The 17,069-nt window shown below is 36.1% G+C and overlaps 1 non-coding gene across 1 annotated transcript; it reads right to left on the bottom strand.

Annotated features, from left to right (window-relative positions):
• Window positions 1-1,435: 1,435 nt before the first annotated feature.
• Trnal-aag (transfer RNA leucine (anticodon AAG)) lies at window positions 1,436-1,525 on the bottom strand. Its single transcript has one exon. It is a non-coding gene; the product is annotated as a tRNA-Leu (tRNA).
• Window positions 1,526-17,069: the final 15,544 nt, after the last annotated feature.

The following is a 17,069-nucleotide window of genomic DNA, read 5'->3' as shown; positions in this document are numbered from 1 at the left end:
CCTGACTCTCACATCTTGATTCAATCCATTTCTAATAATCTGTATGTCACCACGAGCTCATGGCTTATCAGGAAAGATTCAGCATGTCTGACCTGGCAGCTTCATGGAGGGCAGCTCTCTGCCTGCTTCCTTTCTCCCACCATTCTGTTCTGTCTACTCTGCCTCTCTAAGCTGCTGTCCTATCAAAAGGCCAAGGCGGTCTCTTTATTTAACCAATGAAAGCAACACATAGAAAGAAGACCCTTCTATACCATTTTTCAATCATGTGTAAATGTTAACAAATGCTTTGGTGTAAACTGTTTGGCTCATCTCAGCTTGCATACCATAAATCACCAAAAATCAGAAAATGAGAGATATATTGTGACTGAGAATATGGTTGTTTCTTTGTGCTAAAATGTAAAAAATATGACTTCAGCTAAAGGTTTAAGAAAAAATTTCAATCTTCTACTTCTCACCTTCCATTTGGATATATGTATATTTACCATATTGCATTGTACACTTCTACCTCTGATTAAGATACTTATATATTGTTTATGTATTGATATATATATATTTACCATATTGCAATGTATACTTGCACATTGTTTATATTTGGAGGTCATATTATCCTCATTTATTGCACAGTTGTTTATTATCTCAGTCTTTAAGTTAGATAGATATTGAGAATTATATAGATCAATAGTCATCTAAGTTTGTCATTTATAATTAGACTAATCAGGTTCTTTAGATACATAGAGATTATATTCAGTATAGATAGATAATCTTCAACCTCTTCAAAGAACTGTAGAAAATGGCCTTTAATCTAATTCAGAGTTCTGTGGTAGGGAGACACAATTGCTCCTGGCAACACCGATCTATTCCCAAGAGAATGTTGAGCACCATAGACACTCCACCTGGAGCCTTTCTTCTTGGCAGAACTGGCCTTTGGGTAAAGAAATGCCCATACCTCAACTACTGACAGAGTTACAGAGTATCCATAAATGAATAAAACAGGACTGTCATATCCTGCCAAGACAGGGTAAAACAGTTTTGAAAAGTTCCTTGCCTTTGAAAATGGTATGTCAGTTACGTTAGGCCTTAGCCAAAGTTGGTTGCTTCAATGCTGCAAACGTGACTTTGGGTGTTTGCCCAGGTAGCCAGTTGTCTCTGTGATTTGTTACATGTCTGGAAGTTGCTTGATTGCACTTCCCAATTACTCAGGTAACATTATTTCCTTTCTCAGATCTTTGATGGGATTGAAGATTATATAAACATAGTTACTTTCCTTTCATGACTTGACCAAGTTATTTGTTATACAAGACTTAAGCTAGTTAGAATAGGATATTTGTATTTATTGTATATAATTTCATAGGTTTGTACTTATTTATATAATCTTGTAGTAGGCTTAGAACTCTCTTACTTAAACAAAAGGGGGAGATGCTGCGGGAGCTCCTGGTGTCAGAAGTGGGATTTGAACCCACGACTCCAGAGGAGACTGCGACCTTAACGCAGCGCGCAGCGCCTTAGACCACTCGGCCATCCTGACCGTAAGTGCAGTGCTTTTTTTTTTTTTTTTTACACTGCTGCCCTTCCTGATATGGAATTCTACTCGTATTCTGTCAATCATATTTTAATAAAATGCTGATTGGCCAGGCAGGCAGTATAGGCGGGAAAACCAGACAGGAAGTAGAGGTGATGCAATGAGAACAGGAGAATTCTGGGAAGCAGGGAGGTTCCTCTGCCACTCCTGCGCAGATCACCAAAGAGGCAGCATGTAACTTGCCCAGCTGAGAAAGGTACGGAGTCATGTGCTAACATAGATAAGGATAATGGGGTAACATAAGTTATAAGAGCTAATAAGTAGCCTGACCTAATGCGCCAATCAGTTTATAACCTTATGGAGTCCTGTGTATGATTTTCCTTGGGAGTTGCCGGCTGTGGGGTACTGGGCAGGAACAGAAACCCCAACAAGCCGGCCCTCATGTTACACATTTGCCTTTTCTTTCCTTTCCTTCCTTTCCATTCTATTTTGCAGGCACACTTACTTCACCTTTTAAACCTTTCTTTTATTTTGTGATCTATTTTAACGCCTTTGAATATAATCACTTCTTTTCGGACTTTCAACTTTCCTTTTATTTCTCTTTCTATGTTAAAATTAACATCTGTTGGTAGAGCCAAAGGTATTATGAAAGACCAAGAAGAGAGATGAGCAAGGGGGTTGAGAGTGAAACACTAGATGCTAAATAAATGTCCCAGTATAATTTTTGTGGGTGAATGAGAAGGTGTGGAATTTAAATCATAAAGAGAGGCAGTGGTCTTATGAAAGATGTACCTTCTCTTGTAGCATGAGAGAAAACAAGGAGATGAATAAAGACACAAATAAATGGGTGAATTGTTGCTCATAGAGACCAGAAGGCTCACTACACTTTGGGAAATCAAAGAAATAAGAACAAATATATTCATGAAATTGAAGATATCCAGTCATTAGCAATGAAGTGCTTTTTCCTTTTTCTCCTGCCAGACAGGGTGCTAGATTCTGGGAATACAAAGATAAAAGATTTCTTTCTCTTTTTAAGTACACAAGCAGTAAACATAAAAACATGGGAGAATTCTTGAAATTTTTATTGGAAAAGGTATTAAATGTTGTTCATATGTTCTGGATGAGTGGGTGCATATTTGTTATACCTAGAACTTTAAAGAACACCTTAGACTAATATAGGCTTCCTGGTACCAGAATGGCCTGAAGGTTAATACAAGGTAGAAAATATTAGTACCAACTGAAAATGAAAGCAAACTTTCTTACAAAGTTTAGATCACTAAGTTCATGTAATTCTAATTACATATTGAATCTGAACAACTAGCCAAAGTTGTAAATAGTAGAAAAGCACAAAATTGACAGGGTCAATGATAAACAGAAAGAAAAAGGAGGAAAAATAATGTTGTCTTCTTTCCATTACAGCTTTTGAGAAACAGTAGTTGAGCACTCCAGAAGAATGACCATGTGGCCAGTACATATGTATGACAGTGGGTTAGTTTCAGTTCTTTAATTCTGCTTTCTCTTTAATTAGCTCTTCAGGGAATCCAGAGCACAGAAGCCCATGGCACACTGAAGCTTTGTCCTCATGATCAGTTCTGTAAGGTGGTGACAGAAAAGGCAAGAGGTGATGAACTTTGGAAGCAGGGGACAAGAGCTACCCCGTTTAGACCATGAAGACTCATTCTAGTCCTTATAGCAGATCCCTTCAGGTCAGCCATAGGACATCGGACTTCATCAAGTGATGCTCATCTTAGATTTCCCCTTTTTAAATCTCATCTCAGAATTATGACCTCAAACCTACCCCAACATATAATTCAAGACATATCACTAGCTAATATATGCTTTCAGTTCCATGTTCTACCATTTCATCAGTTGAACATAACTTTTGTCAGCAACTTTCTGTTTACTTTAACTATTTTTTGTTAGATTTGTTTAGATTTTGGCGCCATGAGGATGATCCTTGGTCAAATCACTCTGTGTCTGTTGAGTGCAAAAAGGAAGGTTGAACACACTTGGGTCTCATCATCTGCAACCAAAAGTTTGACTACGTTTTGAATTGAGATAATGCTGAGGTTGATATTTTAAACATTCAAGAGCTTCAAAACCTTGGATACTCATTGGTGCTAAAGGAAAACCTAACAGCTCAGGTAATAGTTCCAAAGAACAGGGCAATCTTCCCTCAGCTATTTTCCACTTCTCCTTGGTAGCAACAAGAACAAATATGTCAGAGTATAGGAATTACATCTGTTCTAGTAAAGGATCTCCTGGGTTTCTACTGACTACAAAGTACAGTCTCAGAGAATATTCATGGAATACTTGTACAACATTTCAATAAGACAAGAGATCTTTCTTAAATGCCAGTGAGAGTGTCTCTATCACCTGCTGGTCTGAGAGAGGTAAGAGTAAACACAATAGACTTTAACAATGTCAAACAAAATGTTTAATTATTGAGAATTATTCAAACTCTTGTGGTTCTTGTGGTCTCAGTTCTGTTTAAAGCAATTTGAGTGAATTTGGTTAAAAAATGTAGAACATGATTATTGTTTAATATTTTCAATTTTTATCAGCATAAGCTTTTCCATCTGCCTCTCAAACATAATTGTTTTATTTTATTTAAAAAAACCTTTTTTAAATTTTACACGCCATATTCCCTCCCCTCTTTCCATTCTTTCCACCCCTCCACCTGACCATCATCCACTCCTCAGAGAGGGTAAGGCACATTGCTTTGAGGAAAGTCCAAGGCCCTTCCTACTATATCTAGGCTAAGCAACTTATCCATCCAAAGAGAATGGGTTTGAAAAAGGCAGTATAAGCAGTAGGGATAAATCCTGGTGCTACTGCCAGTGACCCTGCAGTCTGCCTCAGCCTTACAACTATCAACCAGATTCAGAGGGTCTACTTTGGTCCAGTGATGGTTCTTTCACTGTCTGACTGAAGAAATAGTGCTGGTTTTGACAATATTCCATCTCTCAGATGTTTTAGAATTCAAGATTCTCTTTTAAACTATAGGACTATAAACTATGTAAAACAGGAAAAACTCACTAATTTTCAAAGTTGGTGAAAATTAAGTGAACAAGATTCTTACTCTCAGGGCCATGGATTTGAGGCCCATGTTGGGTGTCAGTTATAGAATAAATAATAAAACTCCAGAGACCAATACTGGGATTCAACCTGAAGATTAGAAAAGCAAAGCAGCCAGTCACTGGCTATTACCTCTACCTTCTACAAAACTGGTGAACCTGCATTCACAAATATTCAGAATGAGATTGAGTTGAGACCTGTCTTCTCCCGTTTTATATTCCTCTCTAGTGCTGGGATTAAAGGCATGTACCACCCAGACTCTATGGCTAACTAATGTGGTTACTGGGATTCTGTAAGATTGACTAGTGTGACTGCTTGACTCTCTGATATTCAGGCAAACTTTACTTATTAAAGTACCAAGGAAATATTACTAAATATATACATATTATTTTTCTTACAACTGTACGCTGCAAAAGCACTCATTTCTAGAAGTTATTTATTTTATGTGAACTTCCTCTGTTATTCTAAAATACACACTACATGGAATACATTGAGAGTGACTCTAGATTCTTTTCAGAAATAGAGACAGAGCTAACGGAGTTTGCTGACTGTCCTGAGCACCAGTGTTTATGTCCCATGGCATCTTGGAAGAAACCTATGGGGTGAAACACAGAAACAAAAAGCCAGACATCCTTCATGATGACACCATCTTCACAATTTTCTACAACTATAACTGCAGAAATCTGAGAAACAAACCCCAAATCCTCATCATACAGACAAGGAGCAGTGAGTCTGTTTCAGGCTCCAGGGTGTGGTTGTGAACTTTCTTTTATGAGTCTGGTGTGGACATGTCATGCTCTAGAAGATAAATAAAGGGAACATTTTAGTGTTAATGGTGTGTTCAGTACAAAAGAAACTACCTTATATCCTATGTTTTAAAGGAGCAACAAGTAGCCAAGAATAAAAAGAAATGTCCCAGTCATTTGTCAATGTTGTTGTTCTAGACATGATGAGTCATTTTTCTTGGTCAGTGGGAGTTTTTCTAGTAGTAATATATTCTGAGGGCTGGGGAGTTGACTCAGTGAGTAAGAAAGAAGAAGATAAAAAGTGATAGAGCTTAACAATTGACACCTTCTTTTTGACTATGGGTGTTCACATTGACATGGATAACTTGCACTCATATATGTACATGTACCACACACATATACATGTGCACATAGATATTCACATTTTCAATAAAATCATCATTCAGTATACCAGATAAGATGATAATGACAGCAGATATACTTAACTCTGTGGAATGTGTGTTTGTGCACATGTGTGTGCAACTTTCATTTAAGAAGTGCATTCTCAGCTAGGATATAATCGAGTTGTTTGGGTATCCAGAAGCAAAAGGATAGCCACTGCTGATGCAGATGAGGAGAGTGTGCTTAGCTGTAAATGGAATAAGAGTATAACAAAGGACCACATGGAGAAGAATTTCGTGCTTTCAAATCTTCTACCCCACTTAAGTGACTTCAGATGGTCTGAATGTGTTAGTAGTATTTTTATACAGTATGCTTGCCTGAGCTAACGTATTTTCAGTGGAATTTCTGTGTCTAATTATTGGGATGTTTTCAGTGGTGGAGAGATTTAGAGTATTTGGATTTCCGTAATTACATTTGTTTAGAAACTTTCAATGTAAACAGTCTATTTAGGGAATACAAAATTCAGATACTTTCAATATAAAAAGTGAATGATATTTCACTTTACTTGTTTTTAAAATATATCAGTGACACATTAATTAATTAATTAATTAATTAATCAGAGAATTAATATTCTCTGATTTCCCCAACCCAAATGAATAAAAACTGCTAGGCTCACAACACATGCTATGTAAATCTTAGCCTATTATTTTAATCTAATTTATGGAAATTCGTTAACTCTGAAATGTCTGCTTTCACATTAACATAACCAGCAATTGACCAATGGGAATAGGACAGGGAAACTATAATAAAGGTAATAAATAATAAACTTTAATAAAAATAAAAAAATAATAAACTATAATAAAGGTAACACCTAGACCAGAAGCAGAACATTCCCAGAAGCTGACAGTCATTGTAGCCAAACAACTTTTTTTTCAAACAGTCATCTACAACAGGATTTAGGGAGCAAGGCATCTTGAAGCAACAAGGTTGCAGAAGTCATGGTTCCTTGCATTAATATTACATGATTATTAGGTATAATATGTGTAGGTATCATTTGGCACTGTTGATATGCAGATGTTTGCAGTGAACCCAGATATGTGACCTTCCTAATAAAGTATGGTGATGTATCTGCTCCCGATACATGGCCATATGTGAACTGAGAGAGCTTAGAGGACTCTACAAGTTTAGATCAGAAAATAAAGGCTACACAAATAGTGACCACCCACAGCTAGATAAGGCACACTTTTATTTGTTTTTTTGTATTACAATTTTAATGACATTTTATTAAAAAGAAAAATTCTATACTTTTGATCAACAAAATAAATTAAAAACTAACACAAAAGATTATTTAATAGTGAAAATAAAGTCAAGTAGACAAAGTTCTTTCATTAAGATTGTATATTCAAAATTTTGTGCTTGAATTGGGCTAGTGAAAAATCACATGTTCCATGACAAAAGTACATGTAGACATGAACTTTGAGCTAAGGCAAGCTTGTGAGGCAGATGTTAACTGGAGGAGGGAGAATATATGAGCACTGTAAACAGAAACAACGATAGTTCTTTTCATTGGGTGCTATACAGGAAGATTTGGTTCACAGGGAAAAGGGGTTATCCACCTCCAGGGAAAGAGAGTGGGTATTTTACATGGTATAAATAGTCTATGGAGGACCTGAAATTTAGTCAAGTTTGGCAGAAAGGACAAGGTTTCATAAACACAGAATCAAGAGGCAGGCTGGAGATGGAGGCAGAGGTCAGATAAGAGGAGATCTTAGATGACCTCTCATGGAAATAATTTTGGTGAGATTTAAACATTGAAATGATGCAGATTTAACTCTGAAATGAATGAAAAGTAGTACAGTGAGAGTGGATACTGCAAGAAAGGTCAGACTGTTATTTCAGAACTGCCACCCAGAGATGATGACAATGTGAGCTGAGGAAAGAGTAGTGCAATCAATATGACTCATTGTCTTAGTTGATTTGATTGGAAAAAATAGGTAATGTGGAGGTTATCCAGTATCCAAAAACATGACTATGGTGAACTTATTTAAAAGGATATTTAATGTTTTCTAATATTGTACTACCTTGTCTCATGCCATGAAAAATTATATTTAGCAAAAATTTATATAGAAGCATGTACTACAAACATTTTCCAATATTTTTACAAATAACAGTGTTGAGAAATTAAAATATGACTGTCTTTAAGGGGGGGAAATAGAATTCATGAGAAAATTTGAGATGGCCATGGCATAGCCTGGGGTAAAGCGATTAATAAAGAGTTGAATGGTTAAGTTAAGTGGTTGAAGATTACCTATCTATACAGAATAAATCTCTATACATCTAAAGAACCTGCTTAGTCTAACCATAAGTATGACAAAGATGTATGACTATTGACCTATAATTCTTAATACCTACATAAGATAGAGACTACAGTTTCATATTAAAATACTAAACAATTTTTAAATAACTATGCAGCAAATTAAGATAATGAATTCAAAATGTAAGCAATATATAAGTATCTGGAAGAGAGGTGAAATGTATAGTGTAATATGATAAATATATCCTAACATAACATCATCATACAAAATAACTTAAGATGTGGTAGAAATGTGTGCATAGAATATGACAAAATACCTTTTCATAGGTGCACAAATATTATAAACAGAAATAGAAGCATATTCAATATGACAAATATAATTTGAATTTTTTTCAGTATACAAGAATTTATAACAATGTAAATTGTTAATAAATAATAGCTCACAAGTATTCTCATTATTACTCACTATTATTACTGGTGTGAGTAAGCTCACAGTAATTTACCTATTTTCCCATTCAATTCTTTTTTCATTGCAAAAGAGATACCTGAGCCTACTTAATTTTTACCCTAATCCCCAACCTTGTACAACTTGTAATCAATGCCAAATAGATGTCCCTAATCCTGAGGACAAACTTTGTTGGGAGAAGGTACTTCGTCTTCTAGAATTACTTCCAGCTGTCATAGGGGCTATGTTATTTCTATGGGATCCTATAAAAATTAAATGATGGTAAAATTTAAAGATAATTGTCAGGTATAATTGCAAATAGTCTCTGAGTAGTTGGTAGGGTTTTTCTGAAGTTCTTATTTGAAGTTCTGGCAGGAACGTTGTAGGAAGGTGCATTTTCTCAACTAACTATGTAGGAATAATCTTGAGCAGCTTGTAACACAAAACTGATCTTAAAGGAGTGCTATAGCATCATGGCATCATATCAACCAGGTGGAGCTGCTGTTGTGAAACATTTTCATATAGACATATATTCAATGAAAGGTAGTAGAGAGATGAAAATATGTACAGGGAGAAACAAAATTGTTCCTAAATTCATTCTTTCTGTCCCATACCAGATGACTCCTGATGCAAGGCAAAACCTCTAAGCTTTTCTTTTAACAACGTGCCTGGATTTAGAGAATGATAGCCATTGTGTAACTACAAAGCCAGTTTTGATTTTTAAGCAATTTACAATTTTACACACACACACACACACACACACACACACACACACACACACATGTTCATATGTTCAGGTAGTAAAATTTTACCCTGTAAAGGATATAGTAATATAGTATCATAAGTCAGATTTCTCTTGCTTGGTAATTCTTCCTGGATAGCTATCTTTTCTTCTCTAGGCATCTAGATATTCATGGTCTTCCAGATTTTGGAAGACGACTACTATAACACAAAACCAAGAACAGAGCCCTGCCGCAACCACTATGGGGTTTTCTTATCACCTGTATAATCATCACCTCTGTGCTGTCATTTCTTTTTCTCAAGAGGTTTCTCCCTTTCAAACAGAACCTTTGTTAATTTTGATGGTACCCACAGCTTTCTTTCTCCTGTGAAACAAGAGTGAAACCCATTCCCCAACACAGAACATCTCCTGTTTTCCATTCTGAGGTCAACACATCTTTGAAATACACCAGCTGATTCAATTCAGACTTTTTTGTATTTTCCAGTGTATTTCTCATGTTGTTGTTTTCTTTCTCATTAGCATTAAGATAATTCAAGGTTAATAAAGTATTGTGAAATCTATTAATGGGGGTATTTTCCATCCCTTTCTGTTTGCTTAACAGATCCTCTATAATTCAATTTTATCTTTCTATAACTGCCTGACTTGTAGGATTGTTTGCTATTCCTGTAATATGGTTCATGTATAATAAGCAAAAAACTGTTTTATTTTCTTAGGGATATATGCTGGACCATTATCTGTCTTTATTTGTGTAGATATACCCATGATGGCCATAACTTCTAGTAAATGCTTGGTTACGAAATCTGTCTATTTTGAACTCAAAGCAGTTGCCCATTGAAAAGTTGAATAAGTATCAATGGTATGGTGTACATATTTTAATTTTCCAAATTCTACAAAGTGGAACAGATCCATCTGGCAGATTTAATTTCTTTGAGTACCCTTTTGTTTGCTCCCTGAAGGTAGTGTTGCTTGATTATATAAATAACAAGTAGATCTTCTTATAATTGTCTTAGCTTGTTGCCATGTAATTAAAAAAAAACTCCTTTTATAAACCTTTGCTATGGACATGATATTTTTATGAAATTCTGAAGCTTTCAGCACATTTTCCAATCAATAACCAATCAATTTCTGTATTACCTTGTGCTAGAGGACCTGACAGATCCATATGGAATAGAATGTGTTTTATGCATATGGGACAAAGCCTATTCCTGATTATATCTTGAACCTGAATGAACAATGAAGTCAATTCTGTATCATCTATTAGAAATTTAGCAGTTTCAATACGCAAAACAACTCTTTATGCATATTGCAAACCAATAACTATATTGAGAAATCTTTGATAAATCCCTTAGTACCATGGGAATAGCATATAATTCTGACTTTTGGACAGAATTATAGGGGCTTTGTTCCACTTTAGTTAAATCTTCTGATTTGTAATCTGTCTTTCCTGATTTATTTACATTAGTATAGAATTATGGACTGTAGTTATTGGTGTGTCATGTACAATGTATGGAAGGATCCAAAAAGCTCTGTTTATAACATTAATTCTTTTACTTTTGGGATAGTTGTTATTAATCTCTCCTAAAATTTTATCACAAGCTCTTTGCCAGGATCATTGTCTTCCCATATTTTTTAAATTTTATCTGTAGTTAAATATACTATAATCTCTGCTGGGTTGATCCTTGTGAATTGATGACGTCTCAATTTTCCTTTTATAATTAATTCATTGAACTTTTCAAACATACATTTTTAATTTTTTACTCTATGTGTTAAAAGGATTCATTTTAAGATAATGTCTTCCCTCTGAATTAAAATTCTTGTTGGAGAAGTTTTGAAGGGCCATAGAACTAGATGCATTTAAGATTAGGATCAACCTAATACACAAATGCTTCCTGTAATTTCTCTTCAATAAAAGTCAATTCTTTCTTGGTTTCAGATGTAAATTCCTGGAGATGATTTAACCCTTTGCCATCATCTAAGGTTTTGTTCAAATGAATTATAAGATCAGATGTTATCTCAGAGGTAGGTCGTAGATTGAAAATGATCCCTAGTATTTTTGAAAATCATTAACAGTTCACAACCAATCTCTCCTAATTTGTGCTTTATTGTAAAAGGTACAGCACCAGTCTGTAGAAAGAAGGAGCAGGCTGTGTTCCCACCCAGATCTCAGCTAGCTTACCCCCGAAATAATTACACAGAAACTGTATTCTTTTTAAGCACTGCCTGGCCCATTAGTTTCAGCCTCTTATGGTTAATTCTCACATCTTGCTTTAACCCATATTTAGTAATCTGTGTAGCACCACAAGGTGGTGGCTTACTAGGAAAGATCCTAACCTGTGTCTGTCTTGGAGAGGAGAGTCATAGCGACTGCCTCAATGCCTTCTTCCTAGCATTCTGTTCTGTTTACTCTACCTACCTAATTTTCTGTCCTATCAAAGGACCAAGGCAGTTTCTTTATTAACCAATTAAAGTAACACATAGACAGACGAGACTCCTCCATCACTTTATGTCTTCTAACTTCCTATAAACCTATTTTATAGCCTAGGTAATTGGTAGCATCTCCTCATTGTATTTTTTTAGGAGCAATTAGCCAAAACTTACTTTACTTCATCAAACATTCTTTATTTTTTAAAAAATTTGGATACTTTTATCTATATATATTTCTCTCTTCCTTTCCCCTCTACTTCTGTTTTCACCCATGGTCCCCATTCTCTCAATTTTCTCAGGAGATCGAGTGTTTTTCTGCTTCCCATGTGAATTAGATCCATGTGTGTCTCTCTTAGGGTCCTCATTGTTGTCTAGGTTCTCTGAGATTTTTAGTCGTAGGCTGTTTTTTCTTTGCTTTATGTTTAAAAACCACTCATGAATAAGTACATATTATATTTGTCTTTCTGGGTCTGGGTTATATCACCCAATATGATGTTTTCTAGATTCGTCCATTTGTCCACAAATATCAAGGTGTCATTTTTTCTTTTGTTGCATAAATGTATTCCATTGTGTAAATTTATCACAGTTTCCTTATCCATTCTTTGGTTGAGGGGCATTTAGGTTGTTTCCATGTTCTGGCTATGTCAAACAATGCTGCTATGAACATAGTTGAGCACATGTCCTTGTGGCATGATTGAGTATCCTTTGGGTATATACCCAAGAATGTTATTGTTGAGTCTTGAGGTAGGTTGTTTTGTAATTTTCTGAAAAATCACCACACTGATAATCAAAGTGTCTGTACCAGTTTGCACTCTCACCAGCAATGGAGATATGTTCCTTTTACCCCACATCCTCTCCAGCATAAGTTGTCATCGGTGTCAAAAATTGTTTCTAAAGGGGGCTGGAGAGATGGCTCAGAGGTTCAGATCACTGACTGTTCTTCCAAAGGTCCTGAGTTCAATCCCCAGCAACCACATGGTGGCTCACAAACCACCTGTAATGAGATCTGATGCCCTCTTCTGGCCTGCAGGTATGCATGCAGGCAGAACACTGTACACACAATAAATAATAAAGAAAACATTTAAAAAAAATAAAGTCACGGTTTCTTTAAAAAAATTGTTTCTAAAGTATTTACATTTTAATCAGATAGCAAAATGTCATTCATGTAATGGTAAATTATAGATGTTGGAAACTGTTTACATATTATTTCCAATGCCTGGTTTACAAAATAATAACACAGGATAGGGCTATAGAACATTCCTTGTGAGAGGATCTTCCATTGACATCTCCTGGTAGGCTGAGAACGATTATAAGTAGGTACTATGAGGCAAAATTTTCTTGGTTCTATTCTTATAAAGGTATAGTGAAGAAAAAAATCTCTTAAATCAATAACTATTATAAGCCATCGTTTAGGTAATAGAGAAGACAATGGAATTCCAGATTGTAGAGGGCCCATTGGTTGAATTACTTTATTGACATCTCTTAGATCTGTCACCATTCTCCATTTTCCAGATTCCTTTTAAAAACAAATGCAGGATTATTCCAAGGGTTGGTTGATTCTTCAATATGGTGTGCATCTAGTTGCATTTGGTACTGGCTATTCTAAAGCCCTTAGTTTCTCTTCTGTTCAAAGCCATTGCTTAATCTGTACTGATTCCTCAGTCAACTTTTTAAAGGTAGAACTATTGGTACCTCTGAAGGTTTGCTAATTATTTTGTGTTTTTGTACCATCTGAATGGCAGATGACTGTTTTTTGTAGTACCTTATAATATCCTTCCCAGAAACAGTTAATTTATGTTCCACGTCTGAGACTGCAGGAATGTTAATCTAGATTTTCCATTTTTACAGCAGATCATGACTACATAGATTCACTGCTATAGAAGCCACATATGCCCTTAGTCTTTCTCTCTGTCCTTTTGACCTATTGCACTTAACCCATCTCATGCTTTGTTTTACTTGAGATAGGATTTCAATTCCTAGAAATTGAACATCTGTCTCCAGAAGAGGCCAATTTGTATGCTAAGATTATGGAGTAATAAGTAATATTCACATTTGCACCCATGTCCAGTAATCCTTCAATTACAATGTTATTTATTTGTATTCTTAGCTTTGGTCTTTCATCATTTATAGAAGTCTGCCAAAATTTACATTTCCTGTTTCCTGTTGGAATTTTTGATTCATCCTCCATGTCTATTCTATCAATCAGAACACTATTTTTTTTTAACAACAGACACTGGATTTTTAAAGTATCCTGGGAAGATATGCCCTCCACAGTGACTTGGAATGACTAGACCATGTTAGACCTGGAGGCCTGTGAAAGGCCCCTCAAGGAGTTTTCCAATGTTAATGGGTGGTCTTGTTGGTTTCTTATAGATCTACTTTCTCCGATCAACTTTCATTGAAGATCATTTCGTGATCTACTTTCATTGGTCTGATTTCAGCCTTTGCCACATCTTCTATATAATCCAGAATATTAGGATCTTCTATTTTTGCCATTCCCAGAGAAAACATTATGTCTAATAATACCTTGTCTGCAATCTTTTCTCAGATGTCCTATCCTACCATAATGAAAACATTTGACATTTTGATCTCATCATCTTTGGAAATTGTTTCTTATATCCAAGCCTCAACTTTATAGTCAACTTTATAAATGCCTCAACATTTACTGTATGCAGGATGCATTCATTCATTGGTGCTGATATGACCATTGAAGACCCAAGTATATTATTGCATTCTAGTTGGCATTTTCAAAAAGTCAGAGATTCAATAAGTACTTGTTTAGCTTCTTGGTCTGTTACCGCTATTTGTAGAGCATTAATAAATCTTTGTAAAAAGTAAAAAGTGTTATTATGGTCCTTATTTAACTTTTATATATGCTTCATTTCTTCATCATGGTTCTTGAATCCTGTCCCAAGCATTTAAGGCTGTGATATGGCTTAGGGACAAGATGTGTTCATTATAAATAGCTTGACTCTGTGGATCAGCATAATGACTCCTGCCAAGAATTTGATATTGGGAAGCCTCAAATCCTTTGACACTTCCTTGCATTGTAATCCTTTAGCCTTGTCTCTCAAAGAACACTTCCACTATAACTGTGGTCCATCTTCAAGGACTGCTGAAACTAATTGAAGCCAATTATGTGAAGTAGGCTTATTGCTTAAAGCCTATGACTGTACCATCTCCTTAAAAATGGTGAATGCATGCCATAAGATACTACTGATTGCTTATTTTTTTTTTACCTTTTTTATATCTATAGGTATCCATTTACATCCTTTGCATCCATTTGAGTACTGAGTATTTGTGGCTTTTCAGGGATAATAATGGGAAAAGTAGTTAAATCTTTTGGTAAGCAATCTCTGACTTGAAGAGGTACTGGTGAAGCTAAGTACTTGGCTTGTACCTCCTCTTCTTGTGTATTGTTCTGACAATTTCCTCAATCAATTCAATTTGTTTTTATCATTTTCTTTCATTGTCATTTGTAAAGCCTGACTCTCTTAACCTGTGATTATTTCTAATGATTTCACTGAAGTAAATAATTTCTGGTCCTCTTCCACACATGTGATTTTGAGGTATTAAAGTTTTCCATTAATGATCACTTCAGATCACTGAGTATTATTTGGAAGGGGTGCAGATTGTCTTCCTAGAGAGAAACTCGTACCTGCTAAATTTTAATATTTTTTAACAGATTTTGACTGACAATTTCAGCAGTATCAATCCTTTCAGATTATCTCCCAGTACTGTTTTATAAGGTTGCATAATCCATTGACATTTTGATTGAATTTTGTCTATCAAATTAAAGTTATCCTTTTCAATGGAATTAATCTTTTCAGCTAACTTTTCATTTCCAATGGTATGAATACTTTCAGCTAGCTTTTTATTCTTACTCTGTAAAGACCATATCATTTCTAAAAGTGTCTCATACTTGACTCTTTTATCAAACCATTTCTTTTAGGATATAATATGAAGAACAAGGCTAAGTTTCATGATCATAAAAATGGATGTACTAGGAATCCCATATAATACATGCAATAATCCAATCATAGTAGAAACAAAAAGGTTATTAAATTCTTGGGTGATGATATTGTCTGCCATGGTACAATTTGCAAGTTTATTTATTTATTTCCTTTTTTTTCTTTTTTTTCTTTTTTTTTGTAATTTTATTAAATTATAAAAAGTTTCCATTTACGCCCCTCCTCCCAACGCCCTCCCACTCCCCCCTCCCTCTCCTCCTCCCTCTTTGTCCCCTAGGGAAGTCAGGGTCTCCTGCCCTGTGGGAAGTCCAAGTTCCTCCCCCCTCACTCCAGGTCCAGGAAGGTGAGCATCCAAACAGACTGGATCCCAAAAATCCAGTATATGCAGAGGAAACCAGTCCCAGTGTCATTGTCAATGGCTTCTCGGAAAGACTGCAGGCCAGCCACATTCAGAAAATCCGGCCACATTCAGAGAATCTGGTTGGATCACATGCTCGTTCAGTCACGGTCCATCTGGCCTTGGGAAACTCTCATTAGATCCGACCCCTTGTATCAGTGGGTGATAGTATCCCTCGCAGTCCTTCGTCATTTTCTTCCTCCTTTTGCTCCTCGTTTGGATCTTGGGGGGCTCAGTTCGGTGCTCCAACGCGGGCCTCCATCTGTATCGTCATCCAACGCCAGATGAGGGATCTATGGTGATAAGCAAAATATTCATCAGTATGGTCACGGGCCAAGGCCGGTTCAGGCACCCCCTCCTCTGTCCAGAGAACAATCTGGGGATCTCTCCTTGGACCTGGGATCCCATATATAATCAAGTTTCCTGTAAACTCTAATATGACTCCCTTAGTTGAAATATATTCTTCCCTGATCCCACATTCATCCTTCCTCCCTTCCCCCCATCCCGGTCAACCGAGCTTTCTCCATTCCTCCCCTACTCCCTTCTCTCTAACCCTCTCCCCTTCCATCAACCCTCCCCCCCCCCCATGCACCCAAGGTTACCTGGGACTCTTGACTATTTCCTACCTCCTGGCGGATAGGTAAATAATCTTCATCAGGTTCGTCTTCTTATTTAGCTTCTCTAGGATCACGAATAATAGGCTCAAAGACCTTTAATTATGGTTAGAATCCACTTATGAGTGAATACATACCGTGTTCCTCTTTTTGGGTCTGGCTTACCTCACTCAGTAAAGCGTTTTCTATGTCCATCCATTTGCATGCAAAATTCAAGATGTCATTATTTTTTACCGCTGAGTAAAACTCTAATGTGTATATGTTCCATACCTTTTTTAACCATTCTTCTATTGAGGGGCACCTAGGCTGTTTCCAGGTTCTGGCTATTACAAATAGTGCTGCTATGAACATAGTTGAACAAACGCTTTTGTAGTATGTTTGGGCATCTCTAGGGTATATTCCCAAGAGAGGAATTGCTGGGTCCTGAGGGAGGTTGAC

The sequence above is a fragment of the Myodes glareolus genome, chromosome 4, assembly GCF_982192425.1.
Source record: "Myodes glareolus chromosome 4, mMyoGla1.1, whole genome shotgun sequence".
Taxonomy (NCBI): Eukaryota; Metazoa; Chordata; class Mammalia; order Rodentia; family Cricetidae; genus Myodes; species Myodes glareolus.
The sequence above is the reverse complement of the archived record's forward strand: the minus strand, read 5'-3'. Positions and strand labels throughout refer to the sequence as shown.